The sequence below is a fragment of the Manis javanica genome, chromosome 1 (assembly GCF_040802235.1).
Source record: "Manis javanica isolate MJ-LG chromosome 1, MJ_LKY, whole genome shotgun sequence".
Classification (NCBI taxonomy): domain Eukaryota; kingdom Metazoa; phylum Chordata; class Mammalia; order Pholidota; family Manidae; genus Manis; species Manis javanica.
This window is the reverse complement of record NC_133156.1, coordinates 220,949,032-220,971,890: the sequence shown is the minus strand read 5'-3', so window position 1 is coordinate 220,971,890 and position 22,859 is coordinate 220,949,032. Positions and strand designations below refer to the sequence as shown.

The window sequence follows — 22,859 nt, the reverse complement described above, 5'->3', positions numbered from 1 at the left end:
GTTTTTTTCCTTTGAAAGAACAAAAATCTTCAAACTCTGGCAAATTGTAAAAGTGCTGGGTAGAAGTTTGAAATTACCCTTTCCATTTTGTTGGTGTAGGCCAAAAGCTTGAGTGGTCTTTGACATCATTTGTAAATCTTGTCTCATTTTTCCATAGCATAGGTACGTGCATGAGTGGAAATTTCCCCCATGGAAATGATGTCATGCTTAGGTCTTCAGAGTCCCATCAAGGTGTTTTGTTTTGTTCTGGGCTTTGATTTTCAAGAGCAGTCTTATTACTTAGGCCTTGTCGTCGCCCAGTTATTTCTTCTCTGTTTCTCTCCCTGTGTGGTGGGATTTTTCTACTCTTTAACCAGTACCCATTAAAGCTATTCACTTTGGATATAACTTGAGTATTTGAACTGGGTTTTTCAAACTGTATGGAACACAGAGATATGTAAAGCATATATTTTCACTATTTAATGTTAAAAATATTATTTCAATTGTTCCAATTTATCACACTGTAGAGGTTGAACCATATTGTGGAATTTAGAAAACTGAGCAACTATCCTCCTTTCTTATGACTCAGAAGTCATTTTGGCAGCTTGATTTTATTTATGTAGAATAGGAATTACCTTTATCCCAGTTCATCTAAGAGAAGAACCTGTTCATAAAGAGTTTCTTCAAGTGGCGTCTCTAACAGTCTATTGTGGCATAGACTATTCCTTCTGATCCTTCTTTTCATCTTTATCAAAACTCCATTTCCTGTAAGGTTCAATATCATTAATGTAGCTGTTGGTTTCTTTTGTGTTCTGGTTCTTAAGATGAATGAGGAGAAAGGAAAGATAAATTGTGCTACTCTATAGGAAAAAAAGTGAGCTCCATGAATGTGGATTTTATGTGAGGTTTATGAACATCAGGCAGTGTCATAGAAACAACCCAAGTCCTGATATTGCGCTAAGGGTAGCATGAAGGCAGAAGTTTGGATTCAAGACATGGGAGAATTTGATATTTAGATTATTACAAATTTGAAGTTCCTGAAATAATAGATGGTTAGACTCTAGGGGTGGAACCTTGTAATCTCCAAGATCTATATGACCCACATAGTAGCTGATCAGGAAATGCTTGTTAGTTAATGAATGAAACTGGGGAACTAAATGAGTATGTCTTTTGTGGGAAGTGTTAATTGGAAGGAGACTAATTTTTGGGCAGTTCAGTTGGGCAAGGAGGTATCTAAAAGTCTGAGAAAGAGCAGCTTAGTTTCTGCATTGAAGAAAGGGAAAGAGAACTATGACAGATTATAGAGATCTACCAGGTTGACATGCATATTTAGAAAGAACCCATTGGAGGTGGGTGGGGAAGATGGTAGAGAATAAGGAACCCAGAAGAAGACTCACAAAGGTAGTTTACCAGCACTTGGATTAGAATAGGACTTACCAGTTTTACTTGTAAAGAACAACTCTGAATAGATTAATCTCTTATTGTAGAATGATGAGTACATATATTGGGAAGAAAAGAATACATGGAATTTATCTTGAGAGTAGCCGAGCTTTTGATTCTGTCTTGAGATGGGTCTACTAAGCACGTCACGAAATGATTGTCAGTCATAGAATGTGTTGACAACAGTATGCCCAAAGACTGTCATGACAAAGAATGAATGCTACTTAATGTTGAAATCAGAATTTGGTTATCTGAATACAAAGCAATTAAGATATAGAGCAGTTGTTTCTTCTCCAGTTAATTTTAAAAATTTGTTCTCATCTTCCTATTTCTCCCTTCTCTATTTTTCTACTTGGTTAAGACAAGTTTCAGGCAATCACACTCAAAACACTAGATTTTTGCCTGCTTGAGCAGAGTGGGCCATCTGTAGAAAGGGAAGAAAAGCATCTATTGATGAAAGCACTTTCATCTATCTGTGTGGTCATTATTGAGCACCTTCTCAGGGCAAATTCTGAGGCAGGGGATTTCAGGGCCTCCCATGTTTGGCAAATATCGTAACCTTTCCAGCATTCTCTTTTCTCTTTACCCCATTCTCCACTCAACCAGATTACTGTGACAGTCTGTCGCTAACCTTCATTTTCAACTTGCACTGCTTTCCCTTCTGAACATCTTGTTCCTGCCAATGTAGTCTACTCATAATTCCTTGGGTGCCTAATTTTCTACTCCCTAAGCTTTGCTAATTCTTTTACCCCGCCTGTAACACTGCCTCATATTTCTTTGTTTATCTAAGACTCCTATGGACAGCACTAAGTCTAGACATTTTTAAAAAGAATTGATTTGACTGAGCATGAGTTGAGACTGAAAGGAATTGGTCAGTGAAGTAGGAGATTCTGGCGGTTGCCCAAAAGATGGTCACAACAGTATCTCTTGTCCCATGTGCTCTTGCATACTGTGTGTGACTTTGTCACTCTTTCAATAGTTGGAGTATAATTTTCATCCCCTTGAATCTGAATGGGCTTGTGTCTGTTTTGACTAATAGAGCATGATGCAAATAATGCTGTATGACTTCTGAGGCTGGGTCATAAAAGGCAAGACAGCTTCCATCTTATTAGCAGCAGTGTTTGTGCTTGGGGCCCTGAGCCACTGTGTGTGAAGTCTGAGCGCTTTGAGGTTTCTGTGTTGTCAGGGGGCCACACCACATGGAGAGGCCACATGTAGGCACTGCACTTGGCAGTTCTTATCTGTGCCAGCCCAGGCACTGGGCATGTGAGTGGAACCCAGATGGAACCCTTCAAACTAGCCTGCTCACCAGCTGAATACCCCTGAGTGATCTCAGTCGACACTGAGAGGAGCAAAAGAATCGCCCGTCTGCATTCTGCCTGTATTTCTGTCCCACAGAATCTGTGAGCATCCTCTAATGGTGGTGGTTTTAAGCATTTGTGAGTTTTGGGGTATTTTGTTAAGTAGCATTAGTAATTAGAATATAGACACTGAAGAATAGGAGCAGAACAAGAGCCTGTAGGAAGGTAGAAGAGATGGTACTAGGAGCAGAGATACAGAGATGGTCCCCAGAGGGAGGAGGAAAAGACAAAAGATTACAAAGAAATGGGTAAATTTTGAGGATGAGAAAGGGTAGGGAATGCACACTGATGACCTACTATTATTATGTGTGTGCTTGTGTATTATTTGTTTATTTGAATATACACATTATGTATTTATATTTGGATGAAGTTGGTGTTGAGGTTACCTACCAAGAGGTGGAAGGTCTGGTTGCCTGGTGGAGCATCTTGAAGACAGTATAGATGATTGGTCTTCAGCTCCTTGCCTTGAGCAGATACTTCTGGGAGGAAAGACAGAGGCTTGGCATTTCATCATTATGGTTTGCCCTCCTCAAGAGAGATTTGTGCATAGTTTATATTGTCAGTGTGAAGTACTTTGAGCCCTTCAGAAGAAGCACGGTGGACTGGCTGCAGGGGAGTGCCTTGGGCCACTGTAGCCTCTGAGTTCTGAACGTCAGTGTGACTCTCTAGGATTTCCAGTAACTCAGAGTTGTTTGTGGTTTTGGGAAATGGAAGGGATCCTGCCTTTAATATGGGGAATTTGATTTAAGCAGCAGCTTGAGAGGAGAAGGGAACAAATCTACAGTTTTAGTTATGGAGCTCCACTTTTTATCCACATTGAGGGCTCAGCAAGTGTTGCTAATTGAATGGTGGAACTGCTTGTGTAAAAGACTTGTTTTCTGTAGTGTCCAGCAGTCTGGCCACCAGCCACATGCAAGTCAGTTTGTTTTTGTGAAGGATTACATTCTCCATGCCCAAATGTACTTTTAGGAGTCTGGGAATCCTTTAAGTTTAAGATGGTTTTCCCTTTAGTAAAATATTTAATCTATTGTTGGAATTGTTTAATTAATATTGTATGAAAAGAGAGATGTGTAGAGCCTTGGTGAAATACTCATTTAAAGAACACTATGTTCATGACAGGGTAACCATGGTATATCAAAAACTTCATGAATTACAGTCAGAAGATAGAATTTGCCCATATGTTTTAAGGGATTGTGCTATGTTTCAGTTGGTCTCTGTTAGATGCTTTTATTTAATCATTTCTTAATGTTTTATTTTTTTTCTCCTGTGTTAGAGCGACCTTGTCCCTTCTGAGATATTGTGACTTGTGTTTTGCTTATTTTTCACCCCTTCCCTGAAAATTGTACATGTAGATAACTCGCTCTTACAGACCCTACTTGATTTGTTTCTTTCTGACTTGCATAATTTTCCTGATGGGAGCATGACTGTTTCTATCTTTTTGTTATTATCAACTTAAACTTAAATTATCAAACAGAAAAATGATCACTGTGATAATACTGCCTTTAAAAAACTGCTTGTATTCTGTTGCTAACTTTTGATTTTTGTTTTTTGTATTTTCAGTGAGTGTTGGTTAGAGTTTGTGTTCCTTAACTGTTTCTACTATGGTAGTAGTTTTATTTCTTTTATTTTTTCATTCATTGTTGCTGAACAGCATTCTTTTTTTCTTCTATTTACTTCTGGAGAATTTTAATTTAGTCATCCTTATTTTTCAGCATCCTAAGTTTTCATAAAGTAGATTTTCCCCTACTTTAGCTTCTGTGGATTATGGGACTTGCATTTGTTCATTGTTAGACTTGTTTAGCTCTGTCATGTGTGAACTTAAAGGGTCCTTCATATTGTTTTTGTACATCTTTTTTGGTCCAGCTGCTGGGCATTTCAGAATTAGTTGACAGTAGGAAGTATTATGCAGTTTTTTTTTTTCCATGAATTCCACAGGCGAAGGCTTGGTTTTCACAGAGTTTCTGAGTGGACTTTTGCATGATCTCCCAGCACTGTTTTGTGGGAGCTGAAGTACAGCGCCCCATCTGAGACTGCTCTTTGTGTGCTGGTTGGGTTCTGCTGTTGGCTCTCTGTTCCGTACTATGGAAGCACCCAGCAAAAGTCACATTGCTGAACAGTGAACTCAGAACTGAAAGAAACATCGGTGTGGTTTTTCTCTCCCCCATGTAGCATTCTGTGGTTATTTCTTCTGATTTTTTGGCAAGTGTTGTTTGTCTGTGTCAAGCTATGCCACATCAGCCTAAATTTCTGCTTTGTATAATACAGCTAAGAATTAGGAAGAAATTTACAATTGTATAGCATTCCATATTTTCCAAAGGATTTTTACTTAGATGACCTCATTCTAATCTCCCAACAACTTTTTGAGGGTCAGTTACCCTGCTTTATATATAAGGGAGGTCTCACAGTCTAAGTGACCAGCCTGAGTTCACATAGCTGGGAAGTCAGGGACCCTGAACTTAAATCTAAGATTTCCAAGTACAAGCCACTGTAACATGCTGGGAAATAAACATCGTCTTTATTCCCATACAGTAACAATCTGCTTCTCTGTAGAAGCACATGAGAGCAAATGAATGTGAATAATCAGCTGCTTGGGATGAGAAAGTTATGCAGGAGATAAGAATAAGCATTGGCATTGATGATAGGAGGTTAACACAACATCAGATACTGATACCTTCTGCCACCCATCAGCTGGGAAAGGGGTGGGCAGTTCACTGATGATACTTGATTGGGAAATTAACTGACAGATTTGCACCTGGTGGATATCTCTTGGACACTTTAGGAGTAACAACTTCCAGTTGGTTGTTTTTGTTTTATTTTTTTTGTTGCTGAGGCAAAATTCATAACACGATGTTGGTAAAAATAGTGTGAGAAGTCAATCAGGTTTATGAGATAAAAGGCTCAGTTTCAGTTTTGAGATGTAGAGAATAGTCTTAAAATGTTTTATTTTACTGTATGTTTCTTTAAGACTAGTTAGTTCATGATCTTAAGTTATCTTGTAGGCCCTGGCCTAGAGACATGCTTTATGATTCACCTCTGTTATCTGGCCTTATACATCTTTAATTGTCTTTATTATATCTTTTTGATATAATAAAAACTGTTGTTTAATTTGTAATCAGATTGTAAATTAAATGAGAGTTTTGAACCACTTCTAAAATCACTTGGATGATTTTTCTATAATATAGGAAAGATGAGGGGAAAAAAATTTAAAGGTTAAGGTAATAAGATGGACCAGTATTGCTAAACTCTTTGGGTATTTCTGAGTGAGAAAATTGGGTTTTCATTTTAAATGTACTTAAGATGTATTTAGGAATGAAATTATCAAAAGATAACCTTAGCCTATGCTTTAAATATTAAGTACTTAGTTTTATTTTTATGAAACAGAAGGGATCTGAAAGAAGTTAGATATGATCAAAACAAATTTAATTAAAATATAATATTCTCCCCTCAACTTGTTAAGTCTTGCTACAGATCCTCATAAGGGACACGGATTTGTCAGTACCTATGTTATTCTAATTATTAACTGAATTGAAAGAACTGTCTTTAGAGCTAAAGACCTTTTGATGTCATCTAATCTACTATCTAGTGTAGCAATTGCTTTGGTAATGTCCTTGGTAAGTGGATATATACTTATTATCATTAATAGCATCTTATTATTCATCAGACAACATTGTAATGCTCATTAAAATATATTTTTGCCCTCGAAACCAAAGAACTTTATTTCCTTATCTGCATGACAGTTGCATGGTACTGAAAGGAGAGTGCAGCAGAATTCTTGTTCAAATTAATTAGCCACACCAGTATGGTTTTTATAGTGGTGATCTTTTTGAAAAATGAAAATACTAAAATTACCAAATAACCAGCAGGGTCAAGAAATTGTGGATAATGGCAGCAGACTACAGATGAAAAAAGGAAAAAACAGAAACAAGGTTCCAATATTGAAAGAAAAGGAGGGTGAGATATTCTTGAAATCATAGTTTAATTTTTTTATTGATGTTGGGTAAGATTCAAGATCTGATTATTAAACAAATGGCTTGAAAGCATTTAAAACATGATGTTATCTTTAGTAGCCAATACAGGTTTACTTAGAATCAAGTTATGCCAAACTAACTTTTTTTCTTTTCTGATGGAAGATCAGCTGACATAGCAAATCATTTCAGCAGAAAATTTGACCATTTCCCTGTGTGTCTTTCTGGATATTTTATGTTTTGAACCATAAAAATGATTAAATAGCTTTGCAGGAGATTGACCAATAATTGGAAAGTCTCTAAGGAAATACTCTAAGGTCATATTTTTCACTGTCTTGTTCAACATTTTTGTGAATGATACAGGCATATTTGTTCAACTTGTGGAGTAACACAAGTTTTAAGAGACTGATACTGTGATAAGTGACCAACAAAATTTAAATTTACCCAGTAGTCTAGTATGTTGGATCACAAACAACAGGATGAAATTTAACAGGGATAAGTGTAAGGTCCCTTACTTAGATTTCAATAATTACTCATATACATAGAGGAAAACAGTTACATGAAAAAAAGATCTGGGGTATAGAGACGAATCAGTAATGTGATGGGACTACAGAAAAAGCTGACACAGTCTTGTGCTGTATTAAAAGAAACATAGGGTCCGTAGCTTGGAGTGAGGCTCTCCTGCTGTGCCTGTGCCATCGTAGTACCATGCCTGAGTGCCGTGTTGACATTTGGGCGCTGTGGTACAGGAGAAATGTTATCCCACTAGTGTGTGCTTGACACACAGGCAATGCTTGAAGAAACTATGAATGCTAGATTTTAAAGATAGAAAGGACTGGAAATGGAGGCTCAGAGAGGTAAAGTAAATTGTCTAAGATGGTATCATTAGTTAAAGGCAGATGCAGTTCTCTACTATTAGTTCAGGGGTCTTTCAATTCATCACATTTGTTCTTCCAGAAAGTAAAGCTAATAGTACCAAGGGAGAAGTTACCAGGAAGTGGATTTTGACTCTTCACAGGAGTTTCTAATAATTGGTGTTGTCCTTTAATATAAGGAATTGCTTTGGGAAATAATGAGTTCATTACTGTAAGAACTGAAATAGATATGTGTGTGCACATAACTTCTTTATTGGAGATATTGTATGTTTTAACGGATAATTCTGAGCTGTCAGAAACACAGCTGGATATCATATGTGGAGGGCAATCAACCACATGTCTCTTGTTTTGGATAATTATTAACAGTGCCCTCTTTTCCCACTTTAGGGTGTTCCAGTTTGGATGATAAATTAAATGATTGCCTTGAATACAAGATCTCTCCCAACTCTTATTAAGTCTGTTGAATGAAAATTTCACACAAATTATATTGATTTGCCATCTGAGATCAAGTTCTGGTGGCAAAATGTGGAGCCTTTGAGAGTCACCTACATTTTTTTAATAGAAAATTTCAAACACAAAAGTTAAGGAAAATGGTATAATGAATTCCACTTCACAATTATCAATTCTGGTCAATCATGTTTTACTTGTGCTGCATCAACATTTTCCCAGATAGTTTTGAAGCAAATCCAAAGTGTCATAACATCCATAAATATTTCAGCATGTATCACTACAAGATAGTGACTCTTCTTTTAAACATAGCTTATGTCATTGTCACACTTTCAAAAGTCAACACTAATTCTTAGATCTTTCATTACCAGTCAGTATTCAAATTTCCCTGGTGATAGATACTCACAGACACATATTACACACATAGTATATGAAACATGATGAGAGTGTGTGTGTGTGTGTGTGTGCATGTGCACACACATGTGCATGCTTTGCAGTTTGGATACAGATAGTGTACACATAAAATAGGTTGCCATGTTATTTAGGTCTTGTGTTTACATTGTGTCATCCTCTGCCCCCTACTTCTTTCTTCTGTTTTTCTTTTTACTCTTCTTTCTATTTCTCTTCTTCCTTTTCCCCCCTCATATTCTTTTCTTCCTGTTCTCCTTTCACTTCTTCCTCCTTCTTCATTCTTTTTTTCTCTTCCTCTTCTTCTTTGTTTTCAATTTATTTGTGAAGAAACTGGGCCATTTGTCTTACAGTGTTTTGCCCAGTCTGAATGTTGTTGATTTTGGCCCTGTGGGGTTGTTTAACGTGACACCTTTGCTCCTGTGTATCTGGTGTGAATTGATTGTTTGATCTAGAGGCTTAATCAGATTCAGGTTTTTTTTTTTTTTTTTGGCAAGAATATTTCACAGGGTAATATATTCTTCCATCAGGAGGCCTGTAATGTCTGGTTGTGTTTTGATATAGCAGCCTTTAATATAAGGATTCCAAGATGGTGATAGTTCATCATTTCCTCTTTGTTTATTAGCTGAAATACTTCCATAAAGAGAAGTTTTTCCTGACTGACTATTTGGTAATCCTGAGTACAATTCCTTTAGAAGGATGGAATAGACACTTGGTTTTTTTCTTTTCTGTTTTTCATAATTTTTTTTGTATATATCCTGTATTGTTTCACTTTGTATAAAAGAATGTATTACTGTATTTCATAAAATTTTTTTCTTTTAGAGTTGTTTTGTCATCTGACACCCAGTTTGAATGTCCTTCTTTGATGAAATCATCTCTTATATTCCTTACTAATTATTCCATTTTCAGAGTTTACATGGCATGTTATTTGTCTCTTTTTTGTGACACTAATTTTTTTTTTTTGAGAGGGCATCTCATATTTATTGATCATATGGTTGTTAACAACAATAAAATTCTGTACAGGGGACTCAATGCACAATCATTAATCAACCCCAAGCCTAATTCTCAACAGTCTCCAATCTTCTGAAGCATAACGAACAAGTTCTTACATGGTGAACAAATTCTTACATAGTGAATAAGTTCTTACATGGTGAACAGTACAAGGGCAGTCATCACAGAAACTTTCGGTTTTGATCATGCATCATGAACTATAAACAATCAGGTCAATTATGATTATTCTTTTGATTTTTATACTTGATTTATATGTGATTCCCACGTTTCTCCATTATTATTATTATTATTATTTTTAATAAAATGCTGAAGTGGTAGGTAGATGCAAGATAAAGGTAGAAAACATAGTTTAGTGCTGTAAGAGGGCAAATGTAGATGATCAGGTGTGTACTTATAGACTAAGTATTAATCCAAGCTAGACAAGGGCAGCAGAACATCCACGGATGCAGAAGATTTCTCTCAAAACAGGGGGGGTGAGGTTCTAAGCCTTGCCTCTGTTGATCCCCAGTTTCTCACCTGATGGCCCCTGTGTGACTGTGCCTGTCTTAGGTTGTTCCTCCCTTGAGGAATCTTACCCGTCTTTGGCTAACCAGTTGTGACACTAATTTTTAACTTGTACTATTTTTTCTCTCAAATTGTTATTTTAAAAAATAACATCTATCCTATAACAATTTCGAAAGGATTGTATAATGAGCATCTGTAAATTCTGTCTAATTTATCAGTTGTTAATAGTTTGCCATATTTCTCTCTCTCTGTAGTCACACACATATGTGCATATATATACAGATATAGATGTATATATTTATATCTATATATCTAAATCTTTTTGCTGAACAATTTTAAAGTAAGTTGCAAACATTTTGATACTTCACATCTAATACTTCAGTATTATCTCACAAGAAAAGGACATTTGTCTTCTGTAGACTCAGTGTCGTTGTCACACTCAAGATATTTGACACTGGTACAATAGTATAATATTATCATATATTGTAGTATACTGCATATTATGTAATATATAGTCTGTATTTATATTTTCATAGTTGTACATTAATATCCTTTTAGTTTTTCCCCCTACCTTTTGACCTGGTGAAGGATAGTGCACTGTTTGCTGCTCACATATCTTTAATCTTCTTTAATCTAGAACAATTCTCTTATTTTTTTTTTTTTTCCAGAATACCCAACAATTTGGTTTGTCTGACTATCTCTTCAAGATTGTATTTAGGTAAACATTTTTGTTGAGCCTTCTAAATAGTTAGTGATGTTAGGTCCTTCTCAGTGCCGTTGACACAAGGTCTGTGATGTCCTTCTGTTTCATTGTTGGTGCTGTGAAGTTTGACCACATGGTTAAATTAGGGTGATAATCTGCCAGATTTCTCCATTTAAAAATACTTTTTTCCTATGGCAATTTAATAGTAACCCGTGGGGTGATACTTTGAGACTGTATCCTGCTTCCTGACAACCTCTTGCCCAATCCTATCCTGAATCAATAATTTATTAGTGTTTATAGTTATTTTTATAAATGTCTTAAACCTCTAAGGTCTTATCTCCTAGGTTGCAAGCTTTATTGGGGCAGAGTCTCTTAGTTCTTTTCTGTTAGTGACACTACATAGAGTATTGTATGCTTAGTATTTCTTGAGGTATTGAATGAGTTAGTAAAGATTATCTCTCTAGAAAATGAGAAAAAAGTCTTTTATCCTACCAGTTTAGCCCAAATCTTTATAGTCATGTACTCTTTTTCTTAAACTTCCTCAAGTATAGAATAATCAGTTACTATTTTTTGTATTGTTTCACCCTTAGGAATTATTTCCATAGCGTCTTCCAAATGGCAGTGTCTCTTTTTCTTCTCTGTAAATGCAAAGCTACTTACTCTGTACATTTAAACCAACCCTTTATTTATCCATCTCACAGTGATACTTAGTCCACAGAAAATGAAATGTAAATACATGTATTTACATTTAGAGGCTAGAGGCTACATCTAAATCAATGATGTATGTGTATAAAAACCAAGCTTATTGTTGTTCTCTCAGTTTTTCACTATTTTATGACAGTCATTATTACTGATTTCTTTTAAAATGATATTTATCCTAACTACTTTATAAGACTATGAAAAATAGAAAGGCTGAGAAAGTTACTTCCTAACTTTTATGCTGTCAGATACATTACAGTCATTAAAAAATTGACGATAGATTTTATTAATGAAACAGTTTGTGAATATGCATTAGAAAATTATTAAGACTAAAATTTTCTGCAATAGAATATTTATTACTCAATAATGTAATGCTAATTCATAGCATTTGTCTTAAAATATTGTTATTTTATGCACAGAAATCAGTATATAAAAATCTAAGGTTAAAGGTTCATTTAAAACATAAAATCTAAGATGGGATATTTTACCCCTTTCCTAATTAGTCTAAGTTTCTAGGAATCAGCAACCTAGCAAATTCCCTCTGATATACCTGGAATCATATAGCTTCATTTCCTGAGATCTGTCGTCTATTATAAACCATTGAAATAACTGGGCATGTTTAACTTGGAGAAGACTAAAAGAAGAGATCATTTGTAATGATTTAGGCACTGCCATGTATAATAATACTTACAGTAGGGCTACCATTAATAGGTAAAAGTGATTTGTAGATATATGTATTTTTTCAATAGAAGAAAGAACGTTTTCTATCACTAAGCCCAGCAACAGAATGTGCTGCCTAATTAAGTAGTGAGCACATTTTACCTGGAACTGGTCATGGAAGGTTGGATGACCTTTCCTTCCTGCCCTCCCTTCATTTCCTTTGTTTTGTAGATTTGTGCTGCCTAACATAGTTGATACTAGCCACACGCGGCAATGGAGTACTTGAAATAAGGCTAGTCTAAGTTGAGATGCACTGTGGTTGTGACACATCAGATTCTGAAATCTTAAGCACTAAAAATAGTGTAAAATATCTCATTAATTACTCTTATACTGAATACATGTTGAAATTATTTTATTTAGTACCTTTTGGCTGAATACATATATTAAGATTAATTAACATACTGATTATATTTGTGATTATTTATAAAATATTTATTTATAAAGATTAATGACCTATTCCAGATGAGGAGTAAACACACTCTACCCTATCTCTCTCACTGGTTATTATTAAAAATCCTAGAGTACCTAAAGAATAATATACAGCATCTACCCAAGGATTCTAAGACATACTCAGAAGAAAAACCAAAACTCAAAGAATGACCCAAAAAGAGGCTAATTTCTTGTGTGTACCCCCAGCCCTTTCTTTTGTGTCTCCTGGTTTAGACCCTAGGGTATCCTGGATTCTGGAACTATTCAGTGGGCCTGGACAGAAAAAGTTCCAATGAAAACCTTCTTTTTTGGGTCAGAAGTCCAAAAAGAAGGGGCCTGGAGTCTTTTAAAACTCCCTTTGCCCTAACTCAGACACGCTCCAGTGATGAAGCTGATGCCAGCAGTCTCACAGACTTTTCTTTGTTGCTTCACCTCCAGGTGGACGTGGGAAGTACACAAGAACATGGGGAGACTAAAACTCTGTCTTTCTAGCCAGAGCACCAGTAAGAGATGTCCTGGGAGCAAGACAGTACAGGGGGAAATCACAGAGAGAAGGGGGCTGGAGAAAAAAATCCTTTAATTTGTACATGAATTCTCAGCTTTAGCCTTAAGCTGCACATGAATGAAACTGGTCAGAATCAATATAGAAAAGACTTTGAGAATTGATCTGTGGTGTAGACCAGAGCCCAGATCCCAGATCTCTGGATAATACACACTAGGGGAAAACCAGAATAGCATTAAAAGGCTTTGAAAATGACACTGACATTTGAAAACTACACTGACATTGAAGTCTACAGAAGATGGTTCAATACTTTCAGTCTGAACCTAACTTCATGCCAATTAATTGCAGCTTAAATGAAAAGACAAATTCTTTAAAAGATACAAACTATTGAAATTTATTGAAGCTACTGAAACTTGAGAAATAGTTAATGTGAACAGTCCTATATCTGTTAAAACAACTGAATTAGTAGTTTTAAAAAATCTTTCAAAAATAAAATGCCAGGCCCAGATTTTCTCAAGTTAATTCTGTGAAACATTGAAAGAAGAGATAGCACCAGGTCTATACAATCTATTCAGAAGTTGAAGTAGACACTGAATTTCCCAACTCATTTTATAAGGCCAGCAGTCCTGATATCAAAAGCAATCAAAGGAATTACAAGAAAAAGAAAACAAACTCTAAATCAATGCCCTTCATTTGAAGAGATAAACAGACTCTTCAAAAAGTACTTGCAAGTTGAATCCAGCAGAAAAAAGAATTGTGTGTAATGTATCATGACCCAGCAGGTTTTATCCTCGAAATGAATGGCAGGATCAACATTTGAAAATCAGTAAATCTTATTCTCCATATTTATAAACTAATACAAGAAAACCATTTGGTCTTATCAATAAAATCAGAAAAAACATTGAACAAAACTAAAAATCTGTTCATGATAAAAACTCTTAGCAGACTAGGAATAGAAAAGAATTTTCTCAACTTGAAGCTGATAAAGGACATCTACACAAAACCTGCAAGTAACATCATACATGTTTTCCTCCTAAGACTGAGGATAAGGCATGGATGTTCACTTTCACAACTCCTATATAACATTGTGCTGAAAGTTGTAGACAATATAGTAAGGCATGATAAAGAAATAAAAGGCATACAGATTGGAAAGGAAGAGAGAAAGTTGTCCCTATTTGCATATGATATGGTATGATAGAAAGTCCCAGAGCATTTCTAAAAAACTCCTAGAACTCATAAGTGAGTTTCCAAAGTTGCATAGTAACAAGTCAACATAGGAGAAGCAATCACATTTCTTTATACTAACAAGAAAAATTGGAAACAAAATAAAAATATAGTGCCATTATAATAATTACCTTCCAAAAAAAAAAAGAAATGCTTATTATAAATCTAGAAAGATATGTTCAGGATCTATATGTAGATGAAAGGAATCAAAGATCTCAGTAAATGAAAAGACATTGCATATCATGGATTGGAAGACTCAATTTAGTTAAGACAATTTTCCCTAAATTAATCTGCAGCTCTAGTGCAATATCCATCAAAATCAGAGGAGGGTTTTATAGATGTTGACAAGGTGATTTTAAAATTTATTTGGAAATGGCAAATGAATTAGAATAATTAAAATATTTTTGAAAAGAAGAGCAAAGTTGAAGCAGTCAGACTACTAAATTTTAAGGCTTAGTATGGGGTAGTATGGTTATTGGCAAAAGAATACATACAGCCACTCTCCCCACTGTTATTCAGCATAGTACTGGAGGTCCTAGCCATGGCAAAATCAGACAAAACAAATACAAGGCATCCAGATTGGTAAAGAAGAAGTCAAACTGTCACTATTGGCAGATGACATGATATTGTACATAAAAAACCCTGAAGACTCCACTCCAAAACTACTAGAACAAATATCTGAATTCAGCAAAGTTGCAGGATACAAAATTAATACACAGAAATCCGTTGCACTCCTTTACACTAACAATGAACTAGCAGAAAGAAAAATCAGGAAAACAATTCCATTCACAATTGCATCAAAAAGAATAAAATACCTAGGAATAAACCTAACCAAGGAAGTGAAAGACCTATACCCTGAAAACTACAAGATACTCTGAAGAGAAATTAAAGAGGACACTAACAAATGGAAACTCAACCCATGCTCTTGGCTAGGAAGAATTAATATTGTCAAAATGGCCATCCTGCCTAAAACAATGTGCAGATTCAATGCAATCCCTATCAAAATACCAATAGCATTCTTCAAAGAACTGGAACAAATAGTGTTAAAATTCATATGGAACCGCAAAAGACCCCTAATAGCCAAAGCAATCTTGAGAAGAAAGAATAAAGCAGAGGGGATCTCGCTTCCCAACTTCAAGCTCTACTACACAGCCACAGTAATTAAGACAATTTGGTACTGGCACAAGAACAGACCCACAGACCAGTGGAACAGAATAGAGAGTCCAGATATTAACGCAAACATATATGGTCAATTAATATGCAATAAAGGAGCCATGGACATACAATGGGGAAATGACAGCCTCTTCAATAGCTGGTGCTGGCAAAACTGGACAGCTATGTGTAAGAGAATGAAACTGGATTATTGTCTAACCCCATACACAAAAGAAAATTTGAAATGGATCAAAGACCTGAATATAAGTCATGAAACCATAAAACTTTTAGAAAAAAACATAGGCAAAACTCTCTTGGACATAAACATGAGCAACTTCTTCATGAACATATCTCCCTGGGCAAGGGAAACAAAAGCAAAAATGAACAAGAGGGACTATATCAAGCTGAAAAGCTTCTGTACAGCAAAGGACACCATCAATAGAAAAAAAAGGTATCCTACAGTATGGGAAAATGTATTCATAAATGACAGATCTGATGAAGGGTTGACATCCAAAATATATAAAGAGCTCATGCACCTCAACAAACAAAAAGCAAATAATCCAATTAAAAAATGGTCAGAGGAGCTGAACAGACAGTTCTGCAAAGACAAAATTCAGATGGCCAACAGGCACATGAAAAGATGCTCCACATCGTTAGTCATCAGAGAAATGCAAATTAAAAGCACAATGAGGTATCACCTTACACCAGTAAGGATCGCCACCATCCAAAAGACAAACAACAGCAAATGTTTGTGAAGTTGTGGAGAAAGGGGAACCCTCCTACACTGCTGGTGGGAATGTAAATTAGTTCAACCATTGTGGAAAGCAATTTGGAGGTTCCTCAAAACACCAAAAATAGAAATAACATTTGACCCAGGAATTCCACTTCTAGGAATTTACCCTAAGAATGCAGCAGCCCAGTTTGAAAAAGACAGATGCACCCCTATGTTTATCGCAGCACGATTTACAATAGCCAAGAAATGGAAGCAACCTAAGTGTCCACCAGTAGATGAATGGATAAAGAAGTTGTGGTACATATATACAATGGAATATTATTCAGCCATAAGAAGAAAACAAATCCTACCATTTGCAACAACATGGATGGAGCTAGAGGGTATTATGCTCAGTGAAACAAGCCAGGTGGAGAAAGACAAGTATCAAATGATTTCACTCATCCTTGGAGTATAAAAACAAAGAAAAAACTGAAGGAGCAAAACAGCAGCAGACTCACAGAACCCAAGAAGGGACTAACAGTTACCAAAGGGAAAGGGACTGGGGAGGATGGGTGGGAAGGGAGTGATAAGGGGGGGGAGAAAAGAAAGGGGACATTACGATTAGTATGTATAATGTTTGTGGGGGACATGGGGAGGGCTGTACAACACAGAGAAGACAAGTAGTGACTCTACAGCATCTTACTATGCTGATATACAGATACTGCAATGGGGTATGTGGGGGGACTTGGTGAAGGGGGGAGTCTAGTGAACATAATGCTCCTCATGTAATTGTAGATTAATGATACTAAAAAAATAAAAAAAAGGACTACATGCAGATCAGTAAAACTGGATAGAAAGTGCTGTAATAGAACCATATAAACATGGTCAATTGGTTTTTCACAATTGTGCAAAAGCACTTTAATAGAAAAAGTATAGTCTTCTTGAGAAATGGTGCTATAACAATTGGGCATCCATATGCCAAAAAATTTTTTTTTTTTTTTTGAGAGGGCATCTCTCATATTTATTGATCAAATGGTTGTTAACAAAAATAAAATTCAGTATAGGGGGGTCAATGCTCAATGTACAATCATTAATCCATCTCAAGCCTAATTCTCGTCAGTCTCCAATCTTCTGAAGCATAACAAACAAGTTCTTACATGGTGAACAAATTTTTGCACAGTGAATAAATTCTTACATGGTGAACAGTACAAGGGCATTCATCACAGAAACTTTCGGTTTTGATCATGCATTATGACCTATAAACAATCAGGTCAAATATGAATATTCGTTTGATTTTTGTACTTGATTTATATGTTGATCCCACATTTCTCCTATTATTATTATTATTTTTATTTTTAATAAAATGCTGAAGTGGTAGGTAGATGCAAGATAAAGGTAGAAAACATAGTTTAGTGCTGTAAGAGGGCAAATGTAGATGATCAGATGATCAGGTGTGTGCCTATGGACCAAGTATTAATCCAGGCTAGACAAGGGCAGCAAGACATCCACGGATGCAGAAGATTTCTCTCAAAGCAGGGGGGGTGAGGTTCTGAGCCTCACCTCTGTTGATCCCCAAATTCTCACCTGATGGTCCCCCTGCGACTGTGCCTGTCTTAGGTTGTTCCTCCCTTGAGGAATCTTACCCGTCTCTGGCTAACCAGTCATCTTCCGGGGCCATACAGGGAAATGTAAAGTTGGTAAGTGAGAGAGAAGCCATATTGTTTGCAAAGGTTAGCTTTTTACTTCTTTGCAGATTTATGCCCTGTGGCTTCTGTGCCCAGCACTTGTCTCGAGGTATCTTTACCACCTGGAGGAATTATGATACTCGGTAAATTCGATATGAGGCACGAATTCTATTTAAGGGTTGTAATTAGGAAGGAAGAAGAAAAGCTATAGATGTAGCATATGAAGGAAACATGGGAGGATTGATTATTTCTTTGACATATCTTCTTGTAGAGTACCTTAAGTATGTATAGGTTTTAAACTACTAACTAATTTGCACACACATATTAACATAATAGGAATACGGTGACATAAACAAAGCAAATCTATAATTACCATCCATCTCCAGTGAAGCCAAGAAAACCATTTAGGCACCCTAGGCATTTGTGAAAATTTACCTATGATATGATGGATATTGTCCAACTGTACTTGAACCATCAGACAAATTAAAGCAGCCCATTTCTGGGATCTGTTCACATCCCATATGTTCTTTTAACCATAGATAGTCTATAGTCATGAGATTTTGGAGTGCTACAACTTGCACCCCTCCCAACTCCTGGTGCCAAAATTTTTTTTAAAAGAATCTTGACCTGTGGTATCTTCAACCACAAAATAACTCAAATGAATCACATTCTGAAATGTAAATTTCAAACAATAAAACTCTGCTATGAGAACATAGAAGTTTTTATGACTTGAGCTAGGCAGTGAGTTCGAAAGAAGTTGACAAATTGGATTTCACCACAATTAAAACCTTTTGTTCTGCTGAGAATACTGTTAAGAGAGTGAAAATAAAACAGTGGGAGAAAATATTTGCACATTGTATGACTGAGGGAGGACAAATTTCTAGAACATAAAAAGAGCTCTCAAAAGTCAATGATAAGAAAAACAATTGAATAAGAAACAATGGGCAGTACATTGAAACAGACTTGCCACCAGAGAAGATATACAGATAGCAAATAAACACATGAAACAATGCTCAATTTCTTTAGTCATTAGAAAAATGTAAGTTAAAACAGTAATACGACATGCCGTGATAGAACTATAAGAAGGGCTAAAAACAACAAGGACAATGATGACAGCAAACTGGCCACATCAGGTGTCAGTGAGAACGTTTAGCAATTGGAACTCTAATGCATTGCTTGTGTGACTCCTAAATGGACAGCCCTTCTTCTGCTGGAAGACAGTTTGGCAGTTTGTTTTAAGGTTAAAGATAAACGTTTTTATATGATCTAGCAATTCCATTCCTAAGTATGTATCTAGAAATGGTAATTTCTTTAGAAATGGAAATTTTATGTTCACATAAAAACCTGTGCGTGGATGTTTGTAGCAGCATTATTCATGATCATCAAAAACTGGAACTAACAGAAATGCCCCTTGATGGATAAATGGATAAACCAACTGTGGTATATGGAATGCTAGTCAGCTATAAAAATTGATACATGCACTTAAATGTATCAGTACAGTTAGTTAAATCTCAAACACCTTATATTAAATGAAAGAAGGCAGTTTCAAAAGATTGTATACTATATGATTCCATTTGTATAACATTTTGGGAAATGTGAAACTGAAGGAACAGAGAACAGATCAGAGGTTGCTAGGGATGAGAAATGGTGAGAAAGTTTAACTACAAAGGGATAGCACGAGGAAATTTTGAAATGTGATATAATTGTTCTGCATCCTAATTTTGGTAGTGTTTACACAAATCTATGCATGTGAATCTATGCTTGTGATAAAATCCATATGACTGTACACAAAAGAGGTAAATTTTACTTTATATAAAAATTTAAAAAAATTAAATTTCATCTTTTTTACTCTTTTCATGTGACTACCAGTAAGTTTAAGATTATACATATGGCTTACATTTGTATTGCACAACATAACTTTAGGTAGTAGAAATGGCAGAGGATTAGATGTGGTCTCAGTCTAGAGGTAGGGATCTGATAGAAGGATGTCTTCTAAGGAAAGGAGGGCAGTTGAAATGCCCTAAATTTAAACTTCCACCCCCTTCCATCCTTTCTTCTACAGGTATTTTTGGAGGGCCTGTTTCATGCAGATTATGCCAGCTCTTAGATATGATAATTCTTTCTAGTCTCTTTCCCTTGATATAGCAAAAGAAGTTCTACCTCTCAAGACGAGTACATGTGGTATACAGTGGAATCATGGGTAGTATCTCTGAATTTGTAGGGAAAACAGAATGTATCTTTGAGGAACTTGATAAATTTCTTTGTGATATCCTTGTGATGAATGTTCAGGTTCATAGTAGTATTGGGTAAATATCATTGCTTAAATGATTGCACCGGAGAGGTACTGACTAATTGAAGTGTGGCTGCAGTGGAGGGAGTTTTTAGAAGCATGCTCAGCCAATCTGTGAATACTTGTAACGGGGGGTGCCAGTCCAAAGTTGGAATAGAATCTAAGAATATTATGATAGGCTGTAAATAGAGAGGTAAATTGAACAATATTGAAATGTTAATAGGGGTAAATTTAAAATTCTGTAATTCAGCTGTCCAAATTAAGAATGTGGTTTAGCAGTAGTGTACATATAAAAGCTCTGGGGCTTTTAGTTGATAGGAAGCATAGTGGAGTCAAATTGGTAGGGCTGCCAAAAAGCTGTTTCAGTTTGTAATGGTATTTATTAGTAGAAGTTTATATCTAAAATGAAGGCATGGATTTTTTTTTTAACTTGAGTCTGTGTGGTTTAGAACACACCTGGAACCTTTTGTCTGGTTCTGGATATTATCCTTTGGGACAGCTGTACATAAACTGGTATACATGCAGAGAAGAGAGGAGAAGATGATAAAGGAAATTGAGACTATGTTATACGAGGAATAGTGAAAGAAACTGGGATATTTTGTCTGGTCAAGAAGTGACCCATGGTGTGGTTGAAACAGAGGTCACAAGAATTGCCTGAAAATAATTGAAGGGCTATGATATTAAAGTGAAACCAGAATTGTTCCATAAATTTTTAAGAACCAGTGGATGAAATTTTCAGAGAGTATAAATTTCAGTTAAGGAAGCACTACCAGGAGTTAGAACTAAGTCCTGGAAATGATTCACCTCTCCAAAGTCTTTTGTTAAGACTATTGCCTCAAACTACCTTTCCACTGAAAATCTTCAGCCTAGCACTTCCACAAGACTCTTGTCTGACTTTTACTTCCCACACTTGGACTCTCAGTAAATAATCCTTTTATGGACCAATTGAAAGGAATAATTCTTTCATCACTGGCAAAACTCCAGTTATTTACCATTTGAATTGTTTTTTTGCAATTGTTGTTTTCCAGGCAGTTACTTAAATTTTAAATAGAAAAAATAAAATGGTACTGTTTCACTGGTAAAAGTAAGGAGAGGAGCCTGTGGATAAGCTGTGTTCTTTTTGTAACTGGGGAGCAGGACACAGGGTCCTCTCTGCAGATCAGATGATTGGGCCTTCCTGAGATGGTGCTGGCATCTTCTAAAGACTGTCAGCTGCCAAGGCACAGACATGTAAGTAAAAACTGTCTTGCACATGGAACTTCTGTCACTGATGTATGTGTCATATTATGAGGCATGGTAGATGTGTATTCAAAGAGTGGAACTTGTGTCCTGTGTCCCGTTGGTCCCGCTTTTGTAGCCTGGCAATTTTCAGGGAGTCATGGAAAATAAGACTACCATTTTGTTGTTAGGTAATTGTAACACTGCTATCCATTCTAGGTGTTTTGTTTCTTTCTTACTTTCTCTTTTTTTTTTTTAAGTCTCACCTTACATCACCGCTGATCCTATTTTTATTTCTTTGTTCTCTTGCCTTCTCTTCCTTTTTATGAAAAGTTGAAGTAAGCAGTATCCAAGTAATCTGTACTCTGTGTTCATATCATCTTCTCCAGGGTAAAATAAAGAGAAATGCAGTGTTATTGCTCCTCTATATGATTTGTGTTGGTCTTTTCCCCACCCTCCCTGCCTTGAGGTCAGATACTATGTTTCCTACTTCCTGTGTAACTCCCCAGGTGTCCAATATGTGCATCTGTGCATGGTGGGTTTTTAATAAACGTTCTTGACTGATTTACTGACTTCTCCATAGCAAGAAAACAATGCCACATTTTAGTCCAAAGAAGCTAGAGAGTTTTGAGGAATAGTATTTCAGGAGTTCTTTGAGATAGAAGGTAAGAGGGAAATTCTGAGATGTAAGTATGAAAAATATGTAGATTTACTTTTTTGTTTTGAAAAATATTCCTATTAATGTGTTTACTGTGTACAGTATAGTAATAATCTCTCTTAAAAAGTTGAGGGCGTGGTAATTTGTTATATATAGTTTCTGTTTAAAAATTATTGTACATTCAAATGTTTTTGGCTATTTTAAAGTTTTTAAAAATCAACTAAAAATTTAAAAAAAGGAACATTCCCCAGTATTCTCCTTAAAAAGGACGTATTTACAGAACTTGTTGAAAAACAAACATCTTTGTAAGTATTCATCTTATAAAAATATTCTTTGCTTTTGAAAAGGGCTCATTGCAGAATTAAGTAAATGGAGAACTCCCTAGTTGGATTTTGAAGATGATTGTGTTTATAAAAAATGAATTTACTAAATCAGACAGAGAAAGACAAATGCCAAATGATCTCCCTCATTTGTAGAGTATAACAATGAAGCAAAACTGAAGGAACAAAACAGCAATAGACTCACAAACTCCAAGAAGGGACTGGCATTTACCAAAGGGGAGGGGTTGGGAGGGCAGGTGGGGAGGGAGGGAGGGAGAAGGGGATTGAGGGGTATTATGATAAGTACATATGGTGTGGGGGGGATTATGGGGAAGACAGTGTAGCACAGAGGAGACAAGTAGTGACTCTGTGGCATCTTACTACACTGATGGACAGTGACTGCAGTGGGCTATGGAGGGGGACTCAATAATATGGGTGAATGTAGTAACCACATTGTTTTTCATGTGAAACCTTCATAAGAGTGTATATCAATGATACCTTAATAAAAAAAATACATTTACTTAGAACAAAAAGAGTAAACATTTTCTAATATATTT

The 22,859-nt window shown here is 35.9% G+C and overlaps 1 protein-coding gene across 6 annotated transcripts in view; it reads left to right on the top strand.

The window, feature by feature from the left end:
- The window catches only part of BABAM2 (BRISC and BRCA1 A complex member 2), a 387,307-nt gene that overhangs the window by 57,633 nt on the left and 306,815 nt on the right, over positions 1-22,859 (top strand). The gene's annotated exons all lie outside the window — the stretch shown is intronic.